Source organism: Elgaria multicarinata, chromosome 6, assembly GCF_023053635.1.
Source record: "Elgaria multicarinata webbii isolate HBS135686 ecotype San Diego chromosome 6, rElgMul1.1.pri, whole genome shotgun sequence".
Lineage (NCBI taxonomy): Eukaryota > Metazoa > Chordata > Lepidosauria > Squamata > Anguidae > Elgaria > Elgaria multicarinata.
In genome coordinates this window covers 109,350,762-109,377,729 of record NC_086176.1, presented here as the reverse complement: position 1 = coordinate 109,377,729, position 26,968 = coordinate 109,350,762, and the positions used below count along the sequence as shown (strand labels likewise).

Genomic DNA, 26,968 nt, shown 5'->3' with positions numbered 1-26,968 from the left:
GACTTGGGCCGGCCGCCCAGCTTGCGTGAGATTAGGCCGGGGCCTGGGTTTGCAGCAGGTGAGCGGCCTCCCACCTGGCCACCAAGGGCCCCAGCCTTGCCTCGTTCATGCTCCAGACCGTGGCGCTACCCCCTTCATGGGTGGGGTGGAGTTAAGAGGCAGAAAGTGGGGTATGATTACCTTGGAAAGCCCGGAGGAGTCGGGCGAGGGGCTTAGCAACCTGTATCAGCTGATGTTACACGTTACTGTTGCTTAGCAACCTGTATCAGCTGAAGCCTTTACGGAAACATAGCTAAGCATTTTATATATAGAGATAGCAATATTCCAAATTCGATCACAATAGAAAATTATGCACCATATTCTCATAATCAGCAATATTGATTACACACCCCAACAATGATTATACAAACAATGAAAATAATAATAATAATAATCTAGCATTGACAGAAGGGTTAGCAATTCCTTTTCTGGCTGTGGATGCTGGGAGCTGTAGCACTGGGTTGGCAAAGGAGGAAAGGAGGCAGATCCCATGGGGACGTCCCAGCCTTCCAGCTGTGTGTACATGAACATCAGAACAGTTTCGTTGCAATTAATCTTAGCGAAATTAGAGAAAATGGATGATGCAAACTCAGGGCGGAAACTTGGGAAATAGAGCAGAAATTGGTTTGATTGGTTTGTAATTGCTCCAGGGCTTCCATGATGCAGATTAGTCATTGTTTAATTCACTATAGGTATCCAAAATAACTCAGAGGGAGATCTACTGCTAAGGACAGGAAAGAGATGCTTTCTTATTCATGTGGACAACCTGCAGATGCAGGTGAAAGAAGAAGCAGTTACCCAATTCCTACCCACACTTCTTCTTAAAAGATAGAATCCAGAAAGTCCTATTCAAATGTTAAGTCACACATAGGCCATAGCTAGACCTAAGGTTTATCCCTGGATCGTCCAGGGGTCAAACCTGTTCACCTAGGTGACACACAGGGGATCCAGTGCTCAGGCAGGGGCGAACCCTGGATGATCCCAGGATAAACCTTAGGTCTAGCTGTGGCCATAGATCCTACATGTGAGTGTGGGGCCACACTGCTAGCCACAGCTCAACACTGTGTGCGGTACCGTGTCTGCATTGAAACCTACAAAAGGGCATCTGTGCGCCAGGAGATGAACCCATGTAGATGCTCCATTTGGTCGGGACTCCGGATTGCATGGAGCACCTATGCACATTCAGAGCCTCGCACAGAGGTGCCCTCGGCGCACGTGGGTGTGCTGAGACACGTACACATGCAACATCGGGGTGGGGACCGCAGCACAGCCCCACTCCCCTCACCCACACACAGATTCTGTGCATGATTTAACACTTCAATAGGGCTTCCAATTATATTTAAATGCATTGATGCTAGTCCCGAATGAAACATTGTCTATTCAAGTTAGACAGCAGTTTCCCAGATTTCTCAATTTTAATGGAACATCAATGGCATGATTATGATCAGGAAAACCTGGCATTGTTTTAGAGGGTGCTGACTCGGTATTAACGTGATGAATCAGCAAATCCTGCCTAAGTGAACAAGGAGCACAGGTAAGGCTCAGCAGTACAGTGATATCCCTTTGCTCAGCTAGGAATGAAACCTCTTGCAGTGACTGGGTGCTTGACCTCATATATATCCTTGAAAATGCCATTTGCAGTTCATAGCTCCTCTAACACCCTATAAGTCCCTGTGGGCAACACCCTTGTTCAGCCAAGTGGTGCAGAAAGAAAGGTGCCACTCTTCACTTTCACCAGGGGGGTGGTCATTAATATTATTTCCCACTAGGCCTTCCCTAAGTTTCCTTAGGGGGAGAAAGGACTAGATGCTCATGGTTGAGCAGGTATTACAGAAAGAGGTGGCTGCTAAACTGGAATTACTTGCTGTATTGGACAGAATTTCTTTGGCTAGTAAACTGATGGTTAAGTTAGGGTGACCATATTTGGGAAACCAAAAAAGAGGACACCTAGTGTGTGTGTGTGTGGGGAAGCAGCTTTCTGAGTCCTGCAGAAAGTACGTTATTCCCCCGCCACCTTAAAGAACCCGATTGGAGTGGAGGAGGGGAAAGGATTTCATTCTGCACCACCACCATCCACTCCAATTGGGGCCTTTTCTATAATGTCCACGAATGACCCACTTTCCCCTTTAAGACCTCAATTGGAGCTCGGGGTGAGGGGAATGATGTGCCTCAAGAAAGCATGTCATTCCCTCCTGCCATGCTAATGGCAGCCTTAAAGGGGAAGGTGTGTCATTCCAGGACATTATTGAAAATTATAGAAAATCCCCCCCTGACACCATGGAAAGTACAAAAACCAGGACAAATCCGGGGAAATCCTGACAGTTGGTCACCCTAGTTAAGTATTTATTTATTTATTTATTTATTTATTTATTTATTTATTTGTATCCCGCCTTTTGCCCAATGCTGGGCCTCAAGGCGGCCTTACAAAGATTAAAACATACATGGGGGGAGGAAACAAAACCATAAACGTTTAAAATACTCAACAAAATTATAAGACATTAACATAGATGGAGGGCCAGATTATTCTCCAAAGGCCTGCTGGAACAAAAAAGTTTTAACCCGCTTCCGAAAGCCCATCAAGGAGGGAGCCAGCCTAGCTTCCCCGAAGAGAGTTCCAGAGCACTGGAGCAGCCACTGAGAAGGCCCTCTCTCATGTCCCCACCAAGCATGCCTGTGAAGATGGTGGGAGTGAAAGAAGGGCTTCTCCAGAAGATCTTAAAGCACGGGCAGGCTCATAAGGGAGAATACGTTCTTTCAAATAAGTTGCTCCAAATACCTTACAAGTCATATTATCCAGAGCACTAGCCTGAAAAATGTTCTTAAACCTCGCTGGTTGACGCTATACGACAGTTACAATCTTCAGAGGAGGTCTTGCTGGCCATTCCGAAATGAATGGAATGTCGTCATGAGAAACCTTGATGGCGGGGCCTTCTCTGTAGTGGCACCCACCCTCTGGAAAACCCTCCCATATGCGGTTCGGGAGGCAGAAAATATAACATCTTTTAAATGCCTCCTGAAGACATACTTTTTCACACAGTGTTTCTTTGGAGTAAAACTTATCTGATTTTATATTATTTATTTATATATCACATTTATATTCATTTGGGAGAAGCTTTTGGTGGCTGCACTCCTGCGTTGGTCGGGGGAAAGGGTGGTGCCAAAGGCAAAAAGAGGCAGAGCCAAAATAGAAAAAAAATGTCAGCATATTTCAGCTTAAAGCTTTTATTGTCAAAAAATAAGCCTTAGGCCTAATCTACAACAAGCAGGGTATTGCACTATGAAAGCGGTATATGGTATGTGTCAATGGGCCCCAGCCATTGTCGGTGCACTTCAATAAAGCAATAGTGTGGCTCCTGCCTTTTATATACTGCTTTCATACCGCTGTCATAGTGCAATATCCCGCTTGGTGTAGATTAGGCCTTAGAAGACACGTTAGAAGATGTGGGGGGATTGCACAAAAGCCAGGAACACTACCAAAACGATTGGGTGGGAAGGGGGGGATTCTGGGGAACCCCAGAGGACTATCTTGGGTCCCCAGGAGATCTGGATTTGGAGCCCAGGCCTGAGGTACTACATTCTTGTCTTAGTGGAACATATGCTCTGCATATGGTCTCCAGTACAATCCCAATAATAATAATAATAATAATAATAATAATAATAATAATAATAATAATGCAGAGGAAGAACTTTGGGCAAGTTAGATCAACAGCCTGATTCAATATAAGCCAGTTTCATATGCATATCCGGAGCCAGATCCAAAAGCTTCTGCCCGGTATCCCCACAACACCCCACAGACGGGAAAGACTCAGAGTGCAGCCAGACATTCTCAAGGATGTTATGAGTGGCTTTGACATACATCCACTCCAATCGGAGGCATTTACTTTCAGGGGGGAGAATGTCTGTTCGAAACACTTTTACTACACTTCCAGTCCGTCCTCATCTTCCTTTGGCTGCTCGATTGTACATAAATGAATACCCATCACTAGGGTGACCATACAAAAAGGAGGACCGGGCTCCTGTATCTTTAACAGTTGCATAGAAAAGGGAATTTCAGCAGGCGTCATTTGTATATATGGGGAACCTGGTGAAATTTCCTCTTCATCACAACAGTTAAAGCTGCAGGTGCCCTGCCCTCTTTTAAATCTGGTCACTCTAGTATAGCTCCTACAGCTTTAACTGCTGTGATGAAGAGGGAATTTCACCAGGTTCTCCATATATACAAATGACACCTGCTGAAATTCCCTTTTCTATGCAACTGTTAAAGAGACAGGAGCCCTGTCCTCCTTTACATATGGTCACCCTACCCATCACCTCCCATCAACAACTAGTCTCCACCAAGCCTACAGTGAGAGCCTAACCGAACTGCATGACAAACAACAATATACCCTGAGAGTAGCGCACTTTTGCACACTAATGACTATTGTTCCTTACATACCACTTCCACTATGCAAAGTTCTTTATGATACTTATCTCATCCATGGCAGCCCTGTGAAGTAAGTCACTGTTATTTCTATTGCACATTTGTGTGAGATACGGGGTATGGACAAAGACAACTACTCAGAGTGTGATCAAGTAGGGATTTAGGCCCAGGTATTTCCCCAACGCTCCATTCATAGAATCATAGAATAGTAGAGTTGGAAGGGGCCTACAAGACCATCGAGTCCAACCTCCTGCTCAATGCAGGAATCCTCCCTAAAGCATCCCTGACAGATTCACCGGACACACTGGCCATAGCTAGACCTAAGGTTTATCCCAGGATTGTCCTGGGGTCAAACCTGTTCATCTAAGTCCCACACAGGGCATCCAGCGCTCAGGCAGGGACGAACCCGGGATGATCCTGGGATAAACCTTAGGTCTAGCTATGGCCACTGGCTCTTAGTTATGGGTTTGAATGGCCCATAGCATTTTGCGACAGGTGGCAATCAACCTCCATCATCCCACACTGGTCCAGGTAGGTTCAATCAATCCGCCATCGCTAGATACAGCTTAGTTTTGCTTTTAAAGAAAGATGTTCGTAGGCCAATGAAGTGACGTTTCTGTCAAGAGAAAGGATTGGAGGAAAAAACTAGGGAGAAATTACTTCAGCGAGCTGCTGTACTGGCTGCTCTGGAAGGAGGAGGAGGAGGAGGAGGAGGAGGAGGAGGGACTCTGCCTTTCTAAGAGAATGACTTATCACTCAAGGAATTATTGATGATTACATGATGGGTGTATCTCCTAGCTAGCTAAATGCTCACACTGGCAGGAGAGTGGGACACTTCCACACAAATGTAGTCATGGTTACAGTCACTCAAGTTGTTCAGTTTATTTATTTAGAGCATTCTTATCCTCAGCCATAAAGGCTTTTGGTTACAAATAATCAATTAAAGAAGACAGTTCCTGCCCACAGTTCACGTCAATATCCTTAATTTATTGCTGGAGTTGTTTCCATCTACATAGCAACAATGGGCATAGATGTAGGAGCCTACTACTGTAGCCACATCTCCCCTCCAGGATCAAAGCAAAATGGCCTGCACTCACCTCACAAGGGCTGCCCCTGCAACTCTGCCAAAATGGCTGCCACCAATCTCAGAGAAATGCTTCTAATTCAGTCTCAGTTGGGAATGTACAAGGTAGATCAGAGATACCCAATCCTCTTGGGATAGTGGGCACATCTGGAATTGCGAGAGAGTGTTGTGGGCACTCTCACAAAATGGCTTGCCGTGGTGGACATGGCCAATCACCCGACACTCATTTCTCAGAAGGGAAACTGGTGAGAGTAAAAGAAAGGTAACTCATCCAAGAACTGAGTTACAAAGACAGAGGTGGGGACTGAACACCAAAACACAAAACCACTGTTTTGAAAGCATGCAAAGATGGCTCTAGAGGTCAGAACCACACTTTGCACCATACAAGCCTCCCAGTTATTTATTTATCCTTTAAAAAAAAATCCATAAGAAATTAAATAAAAATCAGGAGAGGCAGGACCCCTGGCAGGTTCCAAGAGAGGTATTTTTAAAAATAAATAAATAAGCAAAATCAGTATTTTTAAATTGTTGACTTGGTATCCATAAAATAAAGCAACCCTTCCTCTATAACAGCCTTCCTCAACCTGGGGCGCTCCAGATGTGTTGGACGGCATTCTGGGAGTTGTAGTCCAACACATCTGGAGCGCCCCAGGTTGAGGAAGGCTGCTCTATAACTTCTATCTCAGTTGGAGCCAAGAATTCCCTCTTCCTCACTTTCCGTCCCCCTCTAACCAACTCCCGCCAGTCCCAACTAGCATGGACAATGGTCAGGGATCATGGGAGTCATACTCCAACATCTGAAAAGCCACAGGTTGAGCATTGCCAGTAGACCTTTGGTCTTACCCAGCAAGGTTCTCCTTACAGTCCTATGTTCAGATTTTCCCACTGCAAAATATTCTGAGCCCTTGGGGGTGGAAATGGGAATAAATTATCTTAATTCTTTCTCTCTTTAAAAAAAACAAACCTCAAAACAAGCCCGCACTATTAGCCTAAATATTTTTGGTGGGATTTGCTTCACAATGATTAAACATCTTGTGTTGGCAGGCCTGGCACACCACCCAAGTAAGCAAGCTGGAAAGAGGAAAGAATGGAAATGAAAGAACTCTGAGTAATGTATCGGGTGTCTCCCCATGGCTCTCGGCAAAAAAAGCCCTCACCACCATCCCAGCCTCTGATCCCCTCCTTCTATTCATCCTCTACGGCTCCCAGCCAAAAGAAAATAAACCGTGCAGCTATCTCACTGACCAAACCTGTAGAGTCGCGTAGGTGAATGAGAACATGGCAAGCAAAACCTTTCTGGACAATTATACACCTGTGTAATTACAGAAAACACCGAGTGGGCCCCGCCACACGCTGCTTCGCTTTGTCCCCAGAGCTAATCTTTATATTTAGGAGGAGCGGGGAAAAGGGAGATCAAACCTCACTAGCGCCAGGGGATTGAAAAATAAAGTGCAATTTGATCTGGTGATCTCAAACAGGAGTCGACTTGCTCGTGCAAAATGCGGCGTGTGAGGATATCAGTCAGCACAGGATTGGGATGGGATGCAGCCATCCTTGGTGTATTTAAGAATGTTTCCTCCTGACAACAACACACAACACAACCATGCCCGTATGTTTCTGCACTCGAAAGAACTCTGCAACTGTGGGAGGAACCATGCATTGTTCAGCCACCAGCCAACAGAACCCAATAGAGAAAAGGCTTAGGATGTTTAATGCTATTCCTTGAAGTAAACCTTGAAGTACCATATATTTGGGGCTTCTTCAGGGGTTTCTAAAAACTGCCTGCAGAAACCTCTGAAAAGATATGTCTCTGAGGGCCTTGCTAGACGATGCCGGATAAGCCGGCAGGGAGGCGGGGCGACGGCGCACTAACTATAGCGCGCGCCACCCCGCCTCTTACATGCACGATGCGCAGGGACTACGGAAGCCCTGCAGCGTCGGCCTTTTTTTTTTTTTTTTTTTACTGTTAAAGGGGCCACGTGCGTAGGGTGACCAACTGTCAGGATTTCCCCGGATTTGTCCTGGGTTTTGTTCTTTCCATGGTGTCAGGGGGGATTTTCTATAATTTTCAATAATGTCCTGGAATGACACACCTTCCCCTTTAAGGCTGCCATTAGCATGGCAGGAGGGAATGACATGCTTTCTTGAGGCACATCATTCCCCCACTCCAAGCTCCAATTGAGGTCTTAAAGGGGAAAGTGGGTCATTCGTGGACATTATAGAAAAGGCCCCAATTGGAGTGGATGATGGTGGTGCAGAATGAAATCCTTTCCCCTCCTCCACTCCAATCGGGTTCTTTAAGGTGGCGGGGGAATAACATACTTTCTGCAGGACTCAGAAAGCTGCTTCCACACACACACACACTAGGTGTCCTCTTTTTTGGTTTCCCAAATATGGTCACCCTACACGTGCGGCCCGAAGACTCCGGACAAGGTAAGGATTTTGTTTACAAAAATAAAGGCCCCCCCCCCGCTCTCCCTGCCCCTGATTCCCCGCTGCCTGCTCGCTTGTCCTCCCCCCTCTTGCCATCCCCGATCCCGTCCCCGATCTTCTCCCCCCTCTTGCCATCCCCGATCTTCTCCCCACCTCTCTTGCCATCCCCGATTTATTTATTTATTTATTTATTTATTTATTACATTTTTATACCGCCCAATAGCCGAACCCGATCTTCTCCCCACCTCTCTTGCCATCCCAGATCTTCTCCTCACCCCTCTTGCCATCCCCGATCTTCTCCCCCCCCTTGCCATCCCCGATCTTCTCCCCACCCCTCTTGCCATCCCCGATCTTCTCCCCACCTCTCTTGCCATCCCCGATCTTCTCCCCCCCTCTTGCCATCCCCGATCTTCTCCCCCCCTCTTGCCATCCCCAATCTTCTCCCCACCTCTCTTGCCATCCCAGATCTTCTCCCCACCCCTCTTGCCATCCCAGATGCCGTGCCCGGCTTTCTCCCCACCCCTCTTGCCATCCCCGATGCCGTGCCCGGCTTCCCCCCCCCTCTCCTGGCGGGTCCGGCCTTCTCCCTGCCCCTCTCTCCCCCTCGGGATCCCCCCCCGGCCCGATGGGCACAGCGCTCATATGAGCGCTGTGCCCAGTCCGTGGCTTTTCCTGGCTACTTCGCTTATGGCGCATTAGGGGAGGCTTCAGCGCGGCCTGACCCCGGATTCCCCTGTGCGTCATCTGGACGCACAGCAGGGAAACCGGGCCTCACAGCGCACTAAGGCCTTGTCTAGCAAGGCCCTGAGATGAATCCTGCTATTTTTAGAAAGCTTAATCCCTGAAGAAAACCCAATTATCGGGTACAGAGCCGAAACACACTGGGCTACTTCAAGGAATAAAACTCTCTCTCTCTCTCTCTCTCTCTCTGTGTGTGTGTGTGTGTGTATTCTCAACATCCTGAGACGTTGCTTCTTTTTTCTGTCGGATTATTTTGGAGGTTCTCCAGTTTTGACTCATTCTTCCGCCCAACAGAACAGCCCTCCATCTCCTCCTCCTTCACTTTGCCCCGTAAGGTTTGTAAGGGTGGATGTGTGTTCATGGCGTTGAGACTTCTCCATCCCTCCTCAACAGCTGCCATTTATGGAGGCAACGAAAGTGAAGCCGTTTCCTCTTGTATATGTGTGTGCTGCATTTCATATATGCAAAATAAAAGGATTTTCTCCCAAGCAACAACAACAATAAATAAGGGCGATGTGATTTCATCGCATGGAGACTTCCTCCACCACACTTCATTAGCTGCTGCTTACAGGGGCCGAGGAACTCCCATGCCATCATGTGCTTTGCCTGAAGGGAAACTTCTCCAGGCACATAAAAGTCTGATGACACCCTGCTACAGATTCCAGCTTTTAGGTTGGCTAGGGCCTAATCTACACTAAGCAGGATATTGCCCTGTGAAAGTGGTATATAAAAGGCAGGAGCCACACCAAGCAGGATATAGCACTATGAAAGCAGTATGAGTCAATGGACCCCAAATGTTGTTAGTGCACTTCAATACTACTATAAGGCAGTAGTGTGGCTCCTGCCTTTTATATACCGCTTTCATAGTGCAATATCCTGCTTGGTGTGGATTAGGCCCAGGTTGGCAGCAGGGCCTTCTCAGCAGCAGCCCCAATGCTTGGGCAATCTCTTTTAAGTGAGGTTCACATTGTCTCCTTTTTGCCAGCTCAATTTTAAATAAATTGGGGTGTGAGAAGGTGGAGGAGACATGTAGCCACATAGTGGCCCTAACATGTATTTATAGCCTTAAAAAAATTCCACAGGTACTGCAGAGCTTGTAGGCTTCATGCCCCTGTTTCCAGGCACATTTGAGATCCTACCTCAACCTTCTTTTACTAAAACTGGTTCTTCTTGGCACTTCGGACCATGGCTGAAGTCAACCAACTCCCAGGAGTGGTTTGCTGGAAGCACCAGAGCCTACGGCCAGAGTTGTTGAGCAAGTGGGGTGGGATTTCAGGAGCCCTGCAATGTACATGGAAACTCCGTGCACAGCCCTGTGAATCCAGGCCACTCGCCGCCTTAGGAATAAATAATGCAAATGAAGCAAATTTGCATGCAGTTCCCTGACTTTCCGGTGAGCTCTGACTGCAAAGCATAACCATCCTAAGCCTAGCCACCTGGCACTTGGGTTGCTTTATGCACTGTAATAAAGAAAAATACAGTAAATTCATATAAAAATCCAATTAAAACTGGTTGTCTTTAAAAGCAGGCAAAGAAAGGGCAACTAAGCTGAAAATTGGGTGCCGCCGCTCTGACGGGGTGACCTTGTCAAGAGGAAGAAGACAAGCAGCACCGTGGTGGTGAGTCCAGGAGCTCTATCACGGTGGGAAACTGAAATAGGGTGGCCCCTTGTGAATCTCCCCAAAAGAGAAAAAGCATCACCCCAAAAAGAGGACACCAATTTACTTAAAATTTGCACATGCTAATTTATATTATAGAACCATAGAATAGTAGAGTTGGAAGGGAGCAACAGTGGGATCGCCAAAGAGCCAAAGGTGTCCATGTAGGGTAGCCACATGTCCTACTTTACGGAGGGCAGTCCTCAGTTTAAAGGCATCCAACACGGCTATCTTTTCAACGCCAGGTCAAGACTTTTCTCAGGTATTTGGCAGCAAATTATGAATTTAATTGATCCTGGATTTGTATGGCTGATGGCTCAAGTTGTTTTTAGATATATAGTGCGTCTGTGTATATTGTCTGTTTGTGTGTTCTTTACGTTATTACATTTTGTATTTTTAATGGTTTAATCTTTGTAAAATCACCCAGAGAGCTTCAGCTCTGGGGCGATATAGAAATGTTGTCTTCTTCTCCTCTTCCTCCTCCTCCTCCTCTTGGAAAGGCTGCCATGGCCAAGTCCATTTTAAAGATAAAGAACCACAAAAAGGGAACGCAACAGGGGCCTTGGATTTGTCCATGACACTTAACACACCTGGACAGCAGACTGAGCAGGCTGGTCTCCTGGACACACAGTCTTCCCCACTAAGGTGAGACGTTTTGCATTTCTATATAAATTGTAGTAACGAGTTCTAATATATACATATAAGTTAGTGCATGCAGATTTTATGCAAATCCTCTTTTCTGGCGATGCATTTCCTCATTTTCTGAAATGTGAAAATGCCACCATAGGCGTCTGATAAAACCCAGTGGGAATCCAAGGGAGGCCTTCAAAAAAGCTTTTAAAAAGGGGCAAGGATTTGCAGTCTCAGTGGGGCTGTCCTTAGGCATGTCTAGACGAGGGTTTATCCCAGGGATTGCCCCGGGATCATCCCTGTGCAACCACATGACAGGGAGGGATGATCCCTCCCTTTCCCTGGGATAACTGGGATGGCTTTAATCCCGACTTTTCCAATGGTCTCGGGATCGTCCCGAGACCACGGGAGGTGTGGGCCGCTGTCCCGGTTTCGTCCTGGCTCCTCGTGAGTAAATGTGAGGAGCTGGGAACCGGGCATGGGGCACGGAGCTCCGTGCTCACCAGGGGGAGGAGGAGGAGGAGCGGGTTTTATTTTATTTTTTTAGAAAACACTTACTTGTGCACCCATCTTTAATAGAAGGAAAAAACCAAAATGGCGGGCGTGACGTCCTTCTTCCTCCCAGGACGTCACACACTGCATGTGGACTGAGGGGGAGGACCTCACGACCACCATATCGCGAGATCCTCCCCCTTTGAAGAGCGCCTGAAAGCAGCTCCTCTTCCAGGCAGAGACCCAAGTTCTGTTTTTTGTTACTGGGTGAAGTATCATTTACATAGACTGCGCTACATATGGCAACACGTCTCCTGACAGGAATGGAACGCTGGGAGCATGTTCTGTCAGTGCTCCCGCATCCAAACCGATTTCCAGTTCCCTCCTAGGCACAACCCAAAGTGCTGTTGTGGCCCAAGAAAGCCCTAAACTCCTTAAGGCCCAACACACCCAAGAGAAATGAGACAGCCTGTGTGTTCAGGGCTGGCTCTACCATTAGGTAGAGTGAGGCAGTCGCCTCAGGTGGCAAATTTTAGGTATCATGAAAGGGCAGCCAACTTAATTTCTTAATATTGCATTTTCAGTGCCAGGAAGGGAGAAGAGGCACTTATGGGATTAACCGATTGGCTTTAGGCACTATTGACTAAGCACCTTGATTTGGGGTAAGTTGCCATTGGCTGGTTCCATCTCAGGCAACAAAATGTCTTGGGTCGGGCCTGTGCATGTCCCAACATAACGACTAAGATGAACCAAAAACACCCTCTTGACTCTCTAATTTATGTACCAAATTTGAAAGCCAAATAAAATGGCAGTCTCCCAGCGGCCGTGTCCCACAGCTGTGGAACTCTCTCTCCCCATAGAAATTCAGCAGAAGTCTGACACTCAAAACCTTTTTTGAATCTTGGTTCTCAAAGTTTCTACCTTTGGGGAACCCTGTTGGCATGGAGATTTCTATGTAGGAAACATCACCTGCTGGATTCTGGGAACGTTTTAGAGCAAACTCGCAGTGCACTGAACAACAACCCTGTTGGGCCGAATTGTTGCCCCACATAAACTGAGAAAAAAACACCACAACACGCGGTGTTGCTAAACGCTTTTGGCTAAAAAAAGTGCATTGCAAAGGAAGATCAGTGGTTCAGTTAGGTACTTTTAAACCCTGGACTGAATGGTCTTACAGGGACCCTCTTTAGCTGGCCATTTGCATTACATCCGTTATGAAGAATGTAACATTCTTCATACCTCTCCTCTACTCCTACCCAGTGCTTTACAATTGCTTCTACACTCCTGATATGTCAGAGAAAGAAACAAACTAACAATAGCCACTTTGTCAACCCTGATTAAAACTAGAGAGGGGGGGGTGAGGATCTCGCGATATTGTTATCGTGAGATCTCCCCCTCTGTTTACACACAGCGCACGATAACCTCAGAGGAACAGGACGTCACGCCCGCCATTTTGTTTTTTCTTAAAAGAGAAGAGAGAGGCTCGGAGTGTGGCAACAAGGGATAGGGCCTTTTCGGTGGTGGCCCCCAGACTGTGGAATGATCTCCCTGATGAGGCTCGCCTGGCACCAACGCTGCTATCTTTCCGGTGCCAGGTTAAGAGTTTCCTCTTTGCCCAGGCATATGGCGGCACATCCTAATTACCCACATGTTTAGTTTTTAATCGGTTTTTAATGCTTTATGTGTGTATGATCTGTGTTATAGAGTTTTAAATTTTGTATACTTGTTTTTACCTCAATTTTAGAATTTCTGTAAACCGCCCAGAGAGCCCTGGTTATGGGAGCGGTATATAAGTGTAATAAATAAATAAATAAATAAATAAATAAATAAGAGTGCAGGAGCACTCGTACACAAATTGTAAGGTTTTTTTTAATTGAAAACATTTTCCCACGGTCCCCCTACCCCACCCCCAATGGGCGCAGAGCTCCTCAGGAGCTCTGTGCCATGTACGCGGTTCCCAGCTCCTCGTGAGTAACCGTGAGGAGCCGGGACAAACCGCGACGCCTGCCCACATGTTCCGCGGTCTTGGGATCATCCCGAGACCATGGAAAAAGCGAGCTACAACTGTAGGGCCATATCCCAGGGAAAGGGAGGGATCATCCCTCCCTGCTCCCGGGATCCCCTGTGCGTCATGTGGACACACGGGGCGATCCCCAGGATATCGCCCCGTCTAGCTATGGCCAGAGAGAGAGAAATAATCTAAGCATGTGGAGTTTTCCATTTTAAACTCACGTAGGTCATGGCACCGTCATGATGGCAAGGATAAAATAGTATTTGCTTCTACCGTTTCATCAAGAAGAAAGGGAGGATGTTCCATTCACCAGTGTCCACCTGGATCACACCCCTAACACCTGTGCTGCTGACACCAGCCCTGTTTGCCATTGTCCCATCACATACACCTACCTATACCCGCTCTAGGGTTTTCGACTTCTCGTGCCTGGCTCCATTTTCTCATGCTGCTCCCGACGCCTGGAATTCTCTTCCAGAGCATTTACGGACCGTGAGTTCAATCACAGTTTTTAAAGCTCATCTGAAAACCTTTCTTTTCTCCAAATCTTTTTGGAATTGCAGTCTGATCTCACTGTTTTATAATGTTGATTAGTTTTATTATCTCCTGTGCTTATTTGTTTGATTGTGATGTTATTAGAATGTACGCCTGCGTGGCAGGAAGTTGCTCTTTTATTGTTTTTAGCTGTATAGCACCATGTGCATCAATGACACAATAATAATAATAGGAAGAAGAAGAAGAAGAAGAAGAAGAAGAAGAAGAAGAAGAAGAAGAAGAAGAAGAAGAAGAAGAAGTCATTTGGTGTGTGTGTGTGTGTGTTCCAGGTCTATGGGGCATGGGACTCTGCCCCCAAGGTCCAGTCCTAACAGCAACGCCTCGCGGTGAACCAATTACCTTCCGGAGAAAACTGCTCTGCCATTCCAGCTCCCAAGAAACTCAAGCATTCACCAGAACACAGCTTGAAAACCATCATTTTAGAAGGTTTGTGAGATGTTTCTATTTGGAGCACACCTCCCCTAAAAAGCATTGAGGCCTTTGAAGCGGTGCAACGCGCAAACAAATAGATGCTTATTGTTTTGTAAGTGTAGCTTAACATTTCTAAAACCGATGCAGACAGGTGGGGCTAGCTGGCATCCCTGCTAACTTATCCCGTTCTCTTCTTTTCTAGATTTTCAAGTAGCTGAATGAATGGTGATTGTGGGCTAAAAAGGCGTAGTCAAGGGGAGAAGGAGGAAACTAATTATACCCCCACACCCACTCTGAAATATGGGAGGGGACACTTCCCCCCTATAATTACACCCACGGAGTTAAGTATTAATGGTTTCAGTGTGTTCAACGTGTTGGGCTGAAGCCCGGGGTCAGCTTGACCAGTCTACCACTGCTTATATCCTAAAAGCTGTTATTACCATTCCAAGTTAAATTACACAGTGACGTTAAAAGATCTAAATGATGCAGGAGCTTAATATTTTCTTCAAATATCAACGATTTCAAAAGCAAGCATTGGGGTTAGAATCTTGGAAACATAGCACTCAAAGATACTTCCTGACTTACCGGGTTCAGCCCCTCTCTGCAAAGCAGGAATAAGAAGATAAGGACAGCCCTGCTGGATCAGACCAAGGGTCCATCTAGTCAAGGATTCTGTTCACACACTGGCCAGCCTGCTGTTTATGGGGAACCCACAAGCACGGTACCCCCGTGCCCATGTTTCCCATAGCCTTACTGCCTCTGATACTGGAGGTCGATTATAGCCATCAGGGCCAGTAACCATTGATAGCCTTCTCCTCCAAGAATTTGCCAATTCCCCTTTTAAAGCCAGCCAAATTGGTGGCCATCACTACGTCTTGTGGCAGCAAACTCCATAGTTTGACTATGTCCTGAGTGAAGAAGCCCTTCCTCTTCTTTGCCCTGAATCTCCCATCAATCAGTTCCATGGGATGACTCTGGGTTCTAATGTTATGAGCGGAAGAAAAGTGTCTCCCTATCCACGTTCTCCACACCATGCATAATTTTGTACACCTCTATCAGGTCTCTCCTTAGCCTCCTTTTTCCGAGCTAAACAATCCCAGCTGTTGTAACTTTCCCTCACAGTGGAGCCCTTTTTTGAACTTTTTCCAGCTCTACAATATCTTTTTTAGGTGCAGTGTCTTACCGAGAACTACTTACATCAAAGGATGAAGCAGCATTCTCATTGGAAGTGTTGACCACCTGCCTCCCATATATAGCTTCCATATATACAGAAAGTAGATCTCCAGATGTTTTGGATTTCAACTCATATCATTCCTGACCACCGGCTATGCTGGCAGGGGCTTCTGGAAACTGAAGTCCAAAACACCTGAGACGTACCTTCTGCCCACTTCTGTTGGCCGACAGAAAGCTCTGGCGTGGGCTGGTCCATGAAGTCACGAAGAGTCGGAAACGACTGAACGAATAAACAACAACAACACACCATCCATTTTCCCTGGGATAATCCCTGGAATATCTTTGTGTGTCCAAATGACGCACAGGGGATCCTGGGAGCAGGGAGGGATGATCCCTCCATTTTCTTGGGATAACTGAAACCTCAGTTATCCCAGTTTTACCTGCGGTCCCAGGACAATCTTGAGGACCGCGGACGGTGCGGGGGTCATCGCGGGTGGGGTGGGGAGCAAGGTTGGGGCATTTTTTATTTTATTTTTACCTTAATTTTCACTGGAGCACAAGTGCACTCCAGCTTTCTCTTAAAAAAAAAGAAAAAGGCAGCCACAACAGGCGCAACACCTGTGACGTCACACATCCCATGTGGACTAAGGGCAACGATCCTGGAATCAGGTAAGTCCAGGATCGCCCCCTCTCCCTCCCTCTACACCCGTAGGTGTAGAAAGGGCCTCAGTTGACAGAAGCTGACTGCTTCAGGAATTGAAACTAGCGAAACTAATCCAACCAAATGCGGTTGACTAATCTGAGCTTAGTCCTCCATGAAATGGTAAACCTGCGTTTGGACTAAAGCCTTCTTCCCAAGATCTGGTTTTATAAGTGAAAGTGGTCCCCTCCCCTGTTTCCCCCCCCTTTTTTTCTTTGTTAATTTCTTGAATGGATCTGCATTCTATCAAGTGCACCCTCAGCTACAATCTCAAGTAGTACAGCCAGGGCACAGATTTACCACCTCAGGGAGAATGAGTTCCCTGCTGTCATGGTCCCAGCATCAAGCAAAAGCCAAGGCTCAGAGATAGAGGAGGATGAGCTCGTTGAGTCCATGCAGGCCCAGCCCAAGGTGAAGAACAAGATGGCTCCCCCTCCCATTTCATGCACAAAAGCTGACTAGACTGACAGTTGAATCTTTGTTCAACACGGGTAATGGGTCAGGGTCCTCTACCACAAGTGAAGGCAGCAGGCTAACTTAGGGAGCATGCAGCTCTCTCCTCAAACACCTGTTGCCACCTCCCAGTATCTGCTGCCTGAGGTGACTGCCTCACTCTGCCTAATGGTAGGGCCAGCCCACTGGCTGAAGGACACAACTAGATTCATGATATCCAACCTGAGGCTGATGGTTGTGAACCTGTGGGACTATGAGCTACGATCCCAAAACCAAGACCAATTTCCTCAAAGAGAAAGCACCTTCTTGCCAAGGAGCCACAAAGGCACTAACCTTCAGACCAAGGAGTCCTCAGACAGGGGTGGCAGGGCCAGGGAAGGGAAATGTGCATGGTGGGAGTTCTAAGGCATCTGTGAACATCCTATTTTTGTAAATTCAAGTTCCTCACTCAGGACTTTCTGAGGGCTAAACTACATGTTATACTTAATGGGTAGCATGTAGCTATGTTGATGACAGACATGAGGGGGGTGATTGTTAGCAGGATCACAGGATGCTGGCAGGGGAGGCTTGCCCCTTCCCTCCACAGTCACAATTAGATCAAAAATCACCTCCATTGGGCAACCACTAGGGTTAGCAAATGGTTCCCCTTGGTTTAGTTTGGCACTGAGGTTCTCTGTGCTCCTTCCTGCCCTGTGGGCTTCTGCTCAAGGTCAGATCAGGACACCTCTCTCCCTACTATAACATCGCAGAGCGCTCTCTACTACATGGATACATCGTGGATTTCCCTACTCCTGTGCTATGTTACTGGCTGCTGTTCGCAGGGGAAACTCATAACATGATGGCAAAGCAAGTTGAGTGGACCTAAATGTCATGGCAGGGAGTGGAGAACTCACCATGGTGATGGTAATTTTCATCAACATACCCACGGTGGGTGTAACATGCAGCTTGGCTCTTAAAGAACTGTGACGATGGAGATTCCATTACACTTCTTGACACCACCTTCCTGTCTTCAACTGCTCAGAGATAGAACTTTCTTCCTTATGTCCAGCCTAAATCTTTTCTGGTGGTACTTCAGACCTATGGGGTCTTGACTTGACCACAGTAGACACGGAGAACAACCAATTCCTGCCATTTTTAATGCAACCCTTTATGTGTCTGAAGACTATTATCAAGTAGGAGTTTACCAAAAGTTTGTCTACTTTCACTTTTTAGTGAAAAGCAATACTGGGATGGGGGTGGGGATTAATATGGTTCCCGAAACTTTTCAAATTTTGCAAATAATTGGACTTTGGGGCATTTTTTCCACTGCACCTGTTCCCAATCTCTGCTAGTGCTCTCACATTGGATATTTCTGGGTCTTCTTATACCTAGAAATACGAGGGACCCTATTGTAAATGTGACGGTATCATAATGCTATGAAGCCACTCAAATTTGGTGACATGATGCCATGAGGTGGGAGGAGGAAGTCAACTGAGAGTGAGGGCAATGCTTCCTAGATAACCATTGCCCTCACTCAGAATGGGTAAACATTTTCTCCCTCTTTCAGAGTAACTCTTGAAAAATCATCAAAAGGGGAGCAGTTTTCGACACTGCCATTCCCCGCCCCCCCCCAAAAGCAACCTCTTTAGCTCAGCCTTATCATGAAGTCTCCAAAAACCTGCCTCAATCTTTCCTTGTATGTCATATCTCAACCATTTCAGCCTTTCCTCACCAACTTCTCTGATGTAACATATGAATAATACATTTCAGGAAAAGGTGGAAATTCTGGTCCTGGGAATGTAACCAGAAGTTCATAAGGGTTCATGTATTGAAGCAATAAGATGCTGGATTCTTTCCCAATTGGAAATATATAAAGGCAGGTGCACTTATCAAAATGTTATCTAAATTTCTTGTTGTTTATGACTAAACAAATCTTGTATCCCAAAGGGTCTCGGGCATAACCAAAGAACTAGGAAAGTACAAAATTCAAATGAATTCAAGAAGAGTTTATTTACTTATTTATATAAATCTGTATCTTATTGAACCCCAAAGCAGCAAATTTTTTAAAACATAAAATATTATACTGAAATTGTATTAAATTCCGGAGCAAATTTCTACTTAGGTGATGGTATTCTAAGAGTCAACCTCCCACAATCATATAGCATACATTAACTTATGTTTTAATATTTTTTAGCTGCTTCTTCATACTCATAGTCAAGTTGGTTAGAATGGTAAAAAGCTAAGTTTTCCCACTCTTTTAACATATGGTTCAGTGTGAAATTGAATTCTAATATATTTTTAATCCACCCAATAATGGAAGTCCTCTGGGCAGATTACAAACAGATAAAAGAATAAAATAAAATACTATCTTTCCCTTCATTTATGCATATATTTTATTTTCATTTCTAATCTACCCCACATTTAAGTTGCTGAACAGGTGCAAATTGAACACATAAGAACATAAGAAGAGCCTGGCTGGATCAGACCAAGGGTCCATCTAGTCCAGCACTCTGTTCACACAGTGGCCAACCAGCCATCGGCCAGAGACCAACAAAGCAGGACATGGTGCAACAGCACCCTCCCACCCATGTTCCCCAGCAACTGGTGCACACAGGGGTACTGCCTCGGATACTGGAGGTAGCACATATCCATCAGGGCTAATAGCCATAGATAGCCTTCTCCTCTAGATATAACTCAGATAAAAACGAAACAATCAAAATTTGAAATTCTAAAAGCTCACTACAGTTGCAAGTGATTAATGCTCATTCACAATTGTCCAGTAGTGATGAACACACTTTTTTATGCTGGGGCCCTTTAGTGTAGCTAAGGCATTGCTTGTCTACAATCAACCAAAAGTAGAATTAAAATGATATTCCACATGGCACTTAAGCTGCCGCTATATTATCCATTAATGACCTTCCCTGTGGCCAGGACCCTCCTATAATTCTACTTAGAAGTATGCCTCATTGAAGAAAAGCCTACTGCAAGTTTAATTAGAAGCTTCTTCTTTGTGGTGTCTTCCTCTAATTGTTTCCATTTTCACATGGATTACTGATGAACTGCCCCTGAATTGCTCCAATTAACATTTTCCTATTCATGGCAGGCAGACATTAATTACTATTTTCCTCTCGGTAGTTTTATTTTTAATTGCTACTTTGTAATTAAAAATAACAATACAATTAATGATAGGAAACCAGTAATGAAAGTAGGGGGTAAGAACTGCCTAAGTGAAATTACAGAGGCAAAAGGTGCACGGAGGGAGGTTCTAATTAAAGACACACTAGCCCTGAAAACTCATAATCACATTTTATTAATCCATACTGGATAGCTAGTACTGCGATTGCATTTTAACCAGGGATCGGGGAAGGAAACACCACCAATCAAAACTTTTCTGAAAAAAGTTGGGACAGCAACATAAAAAATACTGGAATGAAACAGGTGAATTGATACTGAATCAGTATGTACTTCTCAGTCTTGCCAAGATTTTTTATTCTTTTTTGAGATCCAGCTAATTCTGTCCCATTTCTGCACATGACTGAGATTCTTTCTTAAAAAAAATTGTATGGAAATCCGTCCAGATCTTTTGTAACGTATGCATTAATGTACATGTTAATGTGCACATTTTGTGCACAGGTTTAAATGTTTGTGGATGCATGCAACCACTGACTAAAGTGTGTTTGTGCACATTTTGGAAGTGTACGCATTTTTTCTTTTTGATTTGTGGAACATGTTGCAAACTTGCAAATGTATTGATTTCTGACCGCAAATTGTTTTGGGGTCAGCATTTGGGTTTGGGTAGGGTGACCGACTGTCAGGATTTCCCCGGATTTGTCCTGGGTTTTGTTCTTTCCATGGTGTCAGGGGGGATTTTCTATAATTTTCAATAATGTCCTGGAATGACACACCTTCCCCTTTAAGGCTGCCATTAGTATGGCAGGAGGGAGTGACATGCTTTCTTGAGGCACGTCATTCCCCCACCCCGAGCTCCAATTGAGGTCTTAAAGGGGAAAGTGGGTCATTCGTGGACATTATAGAAAAGGCCCCAATTGGAGTGGATGGTGGTGGTGAAGAATGAAATCCTTTCCCCTCCTCCACTCCAATCGGGTTCTTTAAGGTGGCGGGGGAATAACGTACTTTCTGCAGGACTCAGAAAGCTGCTTCCCCACACACACACACTAGGTGTCCTCTTTTTCGGTTTCCCAAATATGGTCACCCTAGGTTTGGGTGCTGTGAATTGGATAAATCTGAAAAGAAAAACAACCACCACCCCAGAGAAAGAAACAAAACTCCACCTTGACTGAGTGAATTTCTCACACATTCCTATTTCTGGTTAACTCATTCTACTGCACTTTTTACTACTTCTTTTTTTTTTTTTACAAAGATATTGCAAGGCGTGTCTTCCGAGCGCTTGCTAAGAGTCTCAAACAGTAAATGAAACTGATCCGTATTTGTGCAAGAGAAATAAGAGACAAGCAGAAAGGCTGCGTGACTTCACTGAGTCCTGCAGCTGCGACTACGTATATTAAACTAAAATAACCACAGTAAGTTCTGCTGAAAGAAAAACGAAGTTCTGTAACCCCAATAAATGAAGCTAATGTGCAAAAGCAGGTAGGCTGCTTGGTGCCAGGCTGATGTGAAGTTCAAAAAGAAATAAAGAAAAGAAATAACCCTCAAACTGGAGACACGGAGAATGTGTGTGTGTGTGCGTGTGTGTGTGTACAGTATACAGTATATAATAGTGAACTCAGGTGCTGATGTGTGATGGCTCAGTAGGCAAAACAGCTTTGCAGTAGAAAAATATTTAGGAAAACCCCAGGAGAGAGGGGAATAGTCCAAGCACCCACAGAATGCTGAGTGTGGGAGAGGGGATGAAATAGAGTCTCCTAGAAGAGGGCATGGCTGGCTGGTGGAACCCTGAACAGGAGCACACTCCACGATGCAGGCCACACTTACATTATTGAATACAAAAAGTCCAACACACACATACACACACACACACACACACACACACACACGGTCAAATACAGATGTCTGAAGGGCTCTCTTTGTTCAACAAGGCGCCCCGTTGCAGTTGTCGTTCTCAAGAGGGACGTCTGTCTCCCCCACCCAGGACCATTGCCCTGGAAGAAGACATATTTGTCAAAACATCGTGGGCATTTGCATTTAGTAGAACAAATTCTCCTTTCAACACCAGTAGGAGGCATTAAGACGAACCAAAATCAAAGCCTTCGGAGGGGTGTGTGTGATAGTTTTGGGGTGAAATGCACAGCTGCAATGTGGTTTCAGCCACTCCGTGGAGAGGAAATGCTGACTTGTGCTCAGCCATGAACACAGCGGGGAAGTGATTAGGTACCGCAAGAGGCCTCTGGCCAAAACTGAGAGATATGAACAAGCTCCATGGGGTTAATGTCATGAACAACCACTGCTCGGGGCTTCAGCAACTCTAATGGACCTGCTTTATCACAAACTTGAATGTTCTGCTTGTGGTGGGGACAGGAGCGATACATGGGTTTTTATCACAAAAATAACGCTTCCGTTTGCTATGCACATATCAAGAAACCTGAACAAACTGCAGTTCAGGTTTCAGTTATTCATGCCATTATGGTCATTTAACAAGAGGCATTTCTACGGCACTTTTGAATGTTCAAAGTACCTCACATACACTATCTCGTGGAATGTCCTACAGCAACACTGTAAGGTAGGCTGGTATTATTATGCCCATATCGCAGATAGGAGGAGGGAAGCACTGAGGCTGAAAAACAGTGACCTGCCTAGGGCTCCTTGCAGTGCAATCCTATGCAGGTCTCACCAGAAGGAAGGAAGGAAGGAAGTCTTATTAAGTTTGATCAGATTTACTCCTGGGGAATAATAATAATAATAATAATAATAATAATAATAATAATAATTCTTACCCGCCTCTCCATTTTGATCGAAGCGGGGAACAACAGTAAGTATAAAATACATAAAATACTGATTAAAAACATAGTATACATTGTTAAAACATCCTAAAAGCATACTAAAAGCATCCTAAAATTCCACTGGAAGTGTGTATAGAATTGCACTAGTAACTTCATGGCAAAGGTGAGATTTGAAGCAAGGACTTCTTGTACTGGATCGAACAGTGCTTTTCTGCAAGTGGAAGGCATTTGCCCCCCCACTTGCCACTCGGTACACATTCCCCAAATATGCTCTGGAGGCTTGAGAGACCCTCTGGAACAGATTTGGGGGTTCACTGGGAGCTGCAGTGGTCAGGGGAGAATGGAGAAGTCCCATGGCAGACAACGTCATATCCAAGCTCTTGAATGGCAGTGCAGCCTTAGTATCAGCCACAATGTCACACAAGCTCTCAGTCCAATTTAATAGGTATAGTATCTAACCATACTACTTGCTGGCAAATCTTGAACTCCTACCTAACAGTGAAAAATAGCTCCCATGTGAAGTTATAGGGCTGTTAGAAGGCCAGTTTTCTTCCGCAGGTATTGAAACTTAACTCTACTAAAGTATACGGAGCTCCAAAATCCTTATAATTATTCTAAGGGAGCAATTTTAAAAGTACATTTAATATCATCTACATGTGAAAAATATGATTTTGAGGTTGTAAGGGAATCCATACTGTGGAAATGAAGGCTCTGCCAGGAAATGCCACCAGAGTTTGGCTTAATTCTTTCATCCAGAGCACCAATCCATCGAAGACTATGTGCATGAAACTGCACTGTGCTTCCTCTGTCCTCCTGTTGTCTCTCCTCCCCAGCACTTACAAGTTTAAAGTGTAAAGGCTTTGGACATTGTAAACTCTATGCTTAAGCATGTATAGTAATAACATTGTAAAAGCAAGAACAAGAAATAAACACATAAAGAAATAAAAGCCTTACGTATTTGCTTTGCCCACCATCATTCTACAACGTGAACCAATTTGCCGTAAAATAAGAGATAATCTAGTATTGCCACTGGAATTTTGCCAAACCCAAAGCAAATCTGGAATTCATGTTGAACAGAGTGCTGGACTAGATGGATCCTTGGTCTGACCCAGCATGGTTCTTCCTAGTGGGTATTTCCTAACATGAAAGAGGTGAGGAATTTTGAGGAAAACTTAAAAGAGTTCCAATAATACTAGCAAAAATTCTCAAGGAGGGGATGGTGGTCCTACTTCCTACACATCCCTAGGTAATCACTGCATTTTGCCTAAAGAGAAAGCCCTCAGCCAAGATACGGGTGGGATTCTGCGAAAAGCTTTGAAATGACTACTAACATTTGTCAACTGAGTTTTGCACAGCCTTAAATAACCCCTTCTACAGTGGCTTGAGGACATTGGACAAAGCAGACTGATGGTGGTATATGCACAGGATAAAAAAATAGGGAGGAAAAACCCACCATCACCCCACCCCCCACGGACAGATAAATGGAAAAACAATGCACTAAAGACCTTCACAAGACAGTTGCTTCTCAGAAATTTCAAGAGCACACAGATAAGATGACAAAAAAGTCTGTCTCCTTAACTTTGGCAAGATTTAAAGAAACCAAAAACTCAACCTTCAATGGATATTTTAAATAATCTGTACTCCATGTAATAAAATTTCCATTACACTCGTTATATTTTAGCTGCTCTTTACTAAAACAAGAAGCTGAGCAAACACAATATCCCTGAATAGGTATCAAACAGATGACTTTTCCAGGTATTGTACCGAAGTAACAGAGCAAAATTATTCATTGTGGCCTTACCAAAGATCTCAGCCATTGCAAGCAAAATGTTACACTGACGTGTTGTCAATTGTCAAGTGTATAGCTAGAGTTGCCACTCCACGCCATCAGGTATTGGCATCCTTTTCACTGTGATGCATTGGAGAATTTTTTGCAGCATTCTTCAAAAACAAGACTATGCACTCTTACCTGACAGTAATTCCCATTGAATCCAGTGGGACTTACTTTTGAGCAGGTGTGCATAGGACTATGTGGCGAAAAGAGAAAGTGCAAGGGGTCTAGACTCCCTTATCGGTTTCCCTGGATCCGATTTGCAAAGAAAGCCACACAAAAAAGTCACACAAAGACATTCACAGGGTATTCCAGCCTGAGTTTCACATCACAATGACATCATGGTTATAAGATAGTTTCTTGTTTTCCACATGTAATGACAGACATCTTCCCTGGGAACCGTGGGCTGAAATGCTTCCAGCAGCATTAAAACGCCAGCAAACAGTAGCAGCAGCATTAAATTCCAGGTGAGTTTTTGTTCCACATGGTTGTTAATTCATAAGTCAGCAGCAAATGGAAATCCTGAATAAGATCCACCAATCCACCCCGATGCAAAAGGAGATTTAAACGACACTGAAAGTGAAGATCTACTTCTCGAATACAGCCCACATATCTGCCAAAAACCTGCCAAAAACCACTATACAACACAGACACAAGGTATTTCAAGGACAGCATTTTCTCAGTGCTCCCTACATATTAAAAAATTAAACTTCAAATCCAGCTGGCAAAAAAAAAAAAAAAAATCGTACAAAAATTTGAGATGTTATTATAAACACGGGGTTGACTTCCAGCCAAGATGCCAGTATCTGGGAAGGATTTTAGAAGCGGATTATTATTATTTTTTTAAAGAAAAGGAGAATAGCAGCTTCTCCTCTGAACAGCAATTTATGGAACACGATGACTGTGATAGACAGTAATAGAAACTGTAACTGAAACATACTAGGCACTCCAGGCAGACTGGAAACATGATTACGATTTAAAATAAATAAATAAACAAATCAGCCTCTCTGCAAAGAGAAGACAGGATGCTTCCCTTGGGATTAAATAAACTTGGAAGCATTGTAAAGAATAAATTCCAACTACCCATCAAGGAAAACAGCAACGCAGGGAACGGGAGAGAGAGCCCAACGTACCTTGGCAACTCTTTTCCTCTTCTTTCCCCTGGTATGCCTACGAGCGTAAAATCTGCCGTGCTGGTTTAAGACGACATCTGCAAAATAGCCATTCTCCCCGAGCGCCTGGAGTCGAATGTAGCAGCGTGTCCCTCATTTGAAAGAGGAAAGTTAAGCCCTTCTAGGAGCGGTTCAGAGGATCCCCTCCCACCGCTCCCTGCAAACCAAAAGAATTTGGCATCCTGCCCTGCCTGTCCACCTGTACGAAAGGCTTGATGGTATGCAGAGGAAGCCAGCACCCTATTTTAATTCTCCGCTCTTCCCACAAGTGAGCTGTGTACTTTGGAAAGACTTTCCCGTCCTTCTTCGTAAAGAAATGCAGGTTCTCGCCCAGACTTCTGCCATCCAAACCTTTGCTATTCACGCGCACAAACCCCAGATCACTTCACAACGATGGCTTATATACCTTAACCCTTGAAAGAACCTGAGCAGGCATGCTCGCTCTGGAAATGTAAAAGCACATCAGTAGATCTTTAAATAGAATCATAGAATAGTAGAGTTGGATAACAGTAGAGTTGGGCCATAGCTAGACCTAAGGTTTATCCCTGGATCGTCCAGGGGGTCAAACCTGTTCATCTAGGTGACACACAGGGGATCCAGTATTCAGGCAGGGGGTGAACCCTGGATGATCCCAGGATAAACCTTAGGTCTAGCTGTGGCCTACGATAATAGATAGATAGTGGGCTAACTTTTCTCAACTTGATGCCCTCAAGATGTTTTGGAGTTCAGCTCCCATCAGCACCAGCCTGCATAGCTAATAGTCAGGAATGGTGGGAGTTGTAGTCCAAAACATTTGGAGAGCAGCAGGTCAGGGAACGCTGAAGAAGACCACGGAAAGCTGTAGCTCACGCAAGCCCTCCTATCATATCCTGTTGCACTGGGTATAGATATCAGTATTCTGAGAATCTCGTTTCTCATTTCTTGGGTGAAGGGGAGAATTTGAACTTGGTGCTTCCGTACACAAAGCCAGCATGTTCACCAAAATGGGTCCGTTTACCAAAACTGGTACAACATGGACACAGAGTGTATATGTTCACTAACCAAGTCAACCCATCTTAAAACGAAACCTAAAGAAATGGCTGTGGGTTTCTGCCCTCCTTCTAGCAGCACACTGTTCTACTCCATTTCAACAAATGCTCTTTTAAAATAAAAAGGCAGACCTGATCTGAACATTTCACTGGATCACAGACAAACATGCACTTTAAACACGATGAAATATATGTGAATGTGTGTTGGAACAATTTCCACCACACTTTACAAATGTCTTCCCC

At 45.0% G+C, this 26,968-nt stretch overlaps 1 protein-coding gene across 1 annotated transcript in view; it reads right to left on the bottom strand.

Annotated features, from left to right (window-relative positions):
* Nucleotides 1-25,950, bottom strand: part of ZBTB7C (zinc finger and BTB domain containing 7C) — a 113,127-nt gene extending 87,177 nt beyond the window's left edge. The window contains exon 1 of the mRNA XM_063128271.1: nt 25,659-25,950. The gene's annotated coding sequence lies outside the window, so the exon portion shown is untranslated. The remainder of the gene's footprint in view (nt 1-25,658) is intronic.
* Between the last annotated feature and the right edge of the window lie 1,018 nt (nt 25,951-26,968).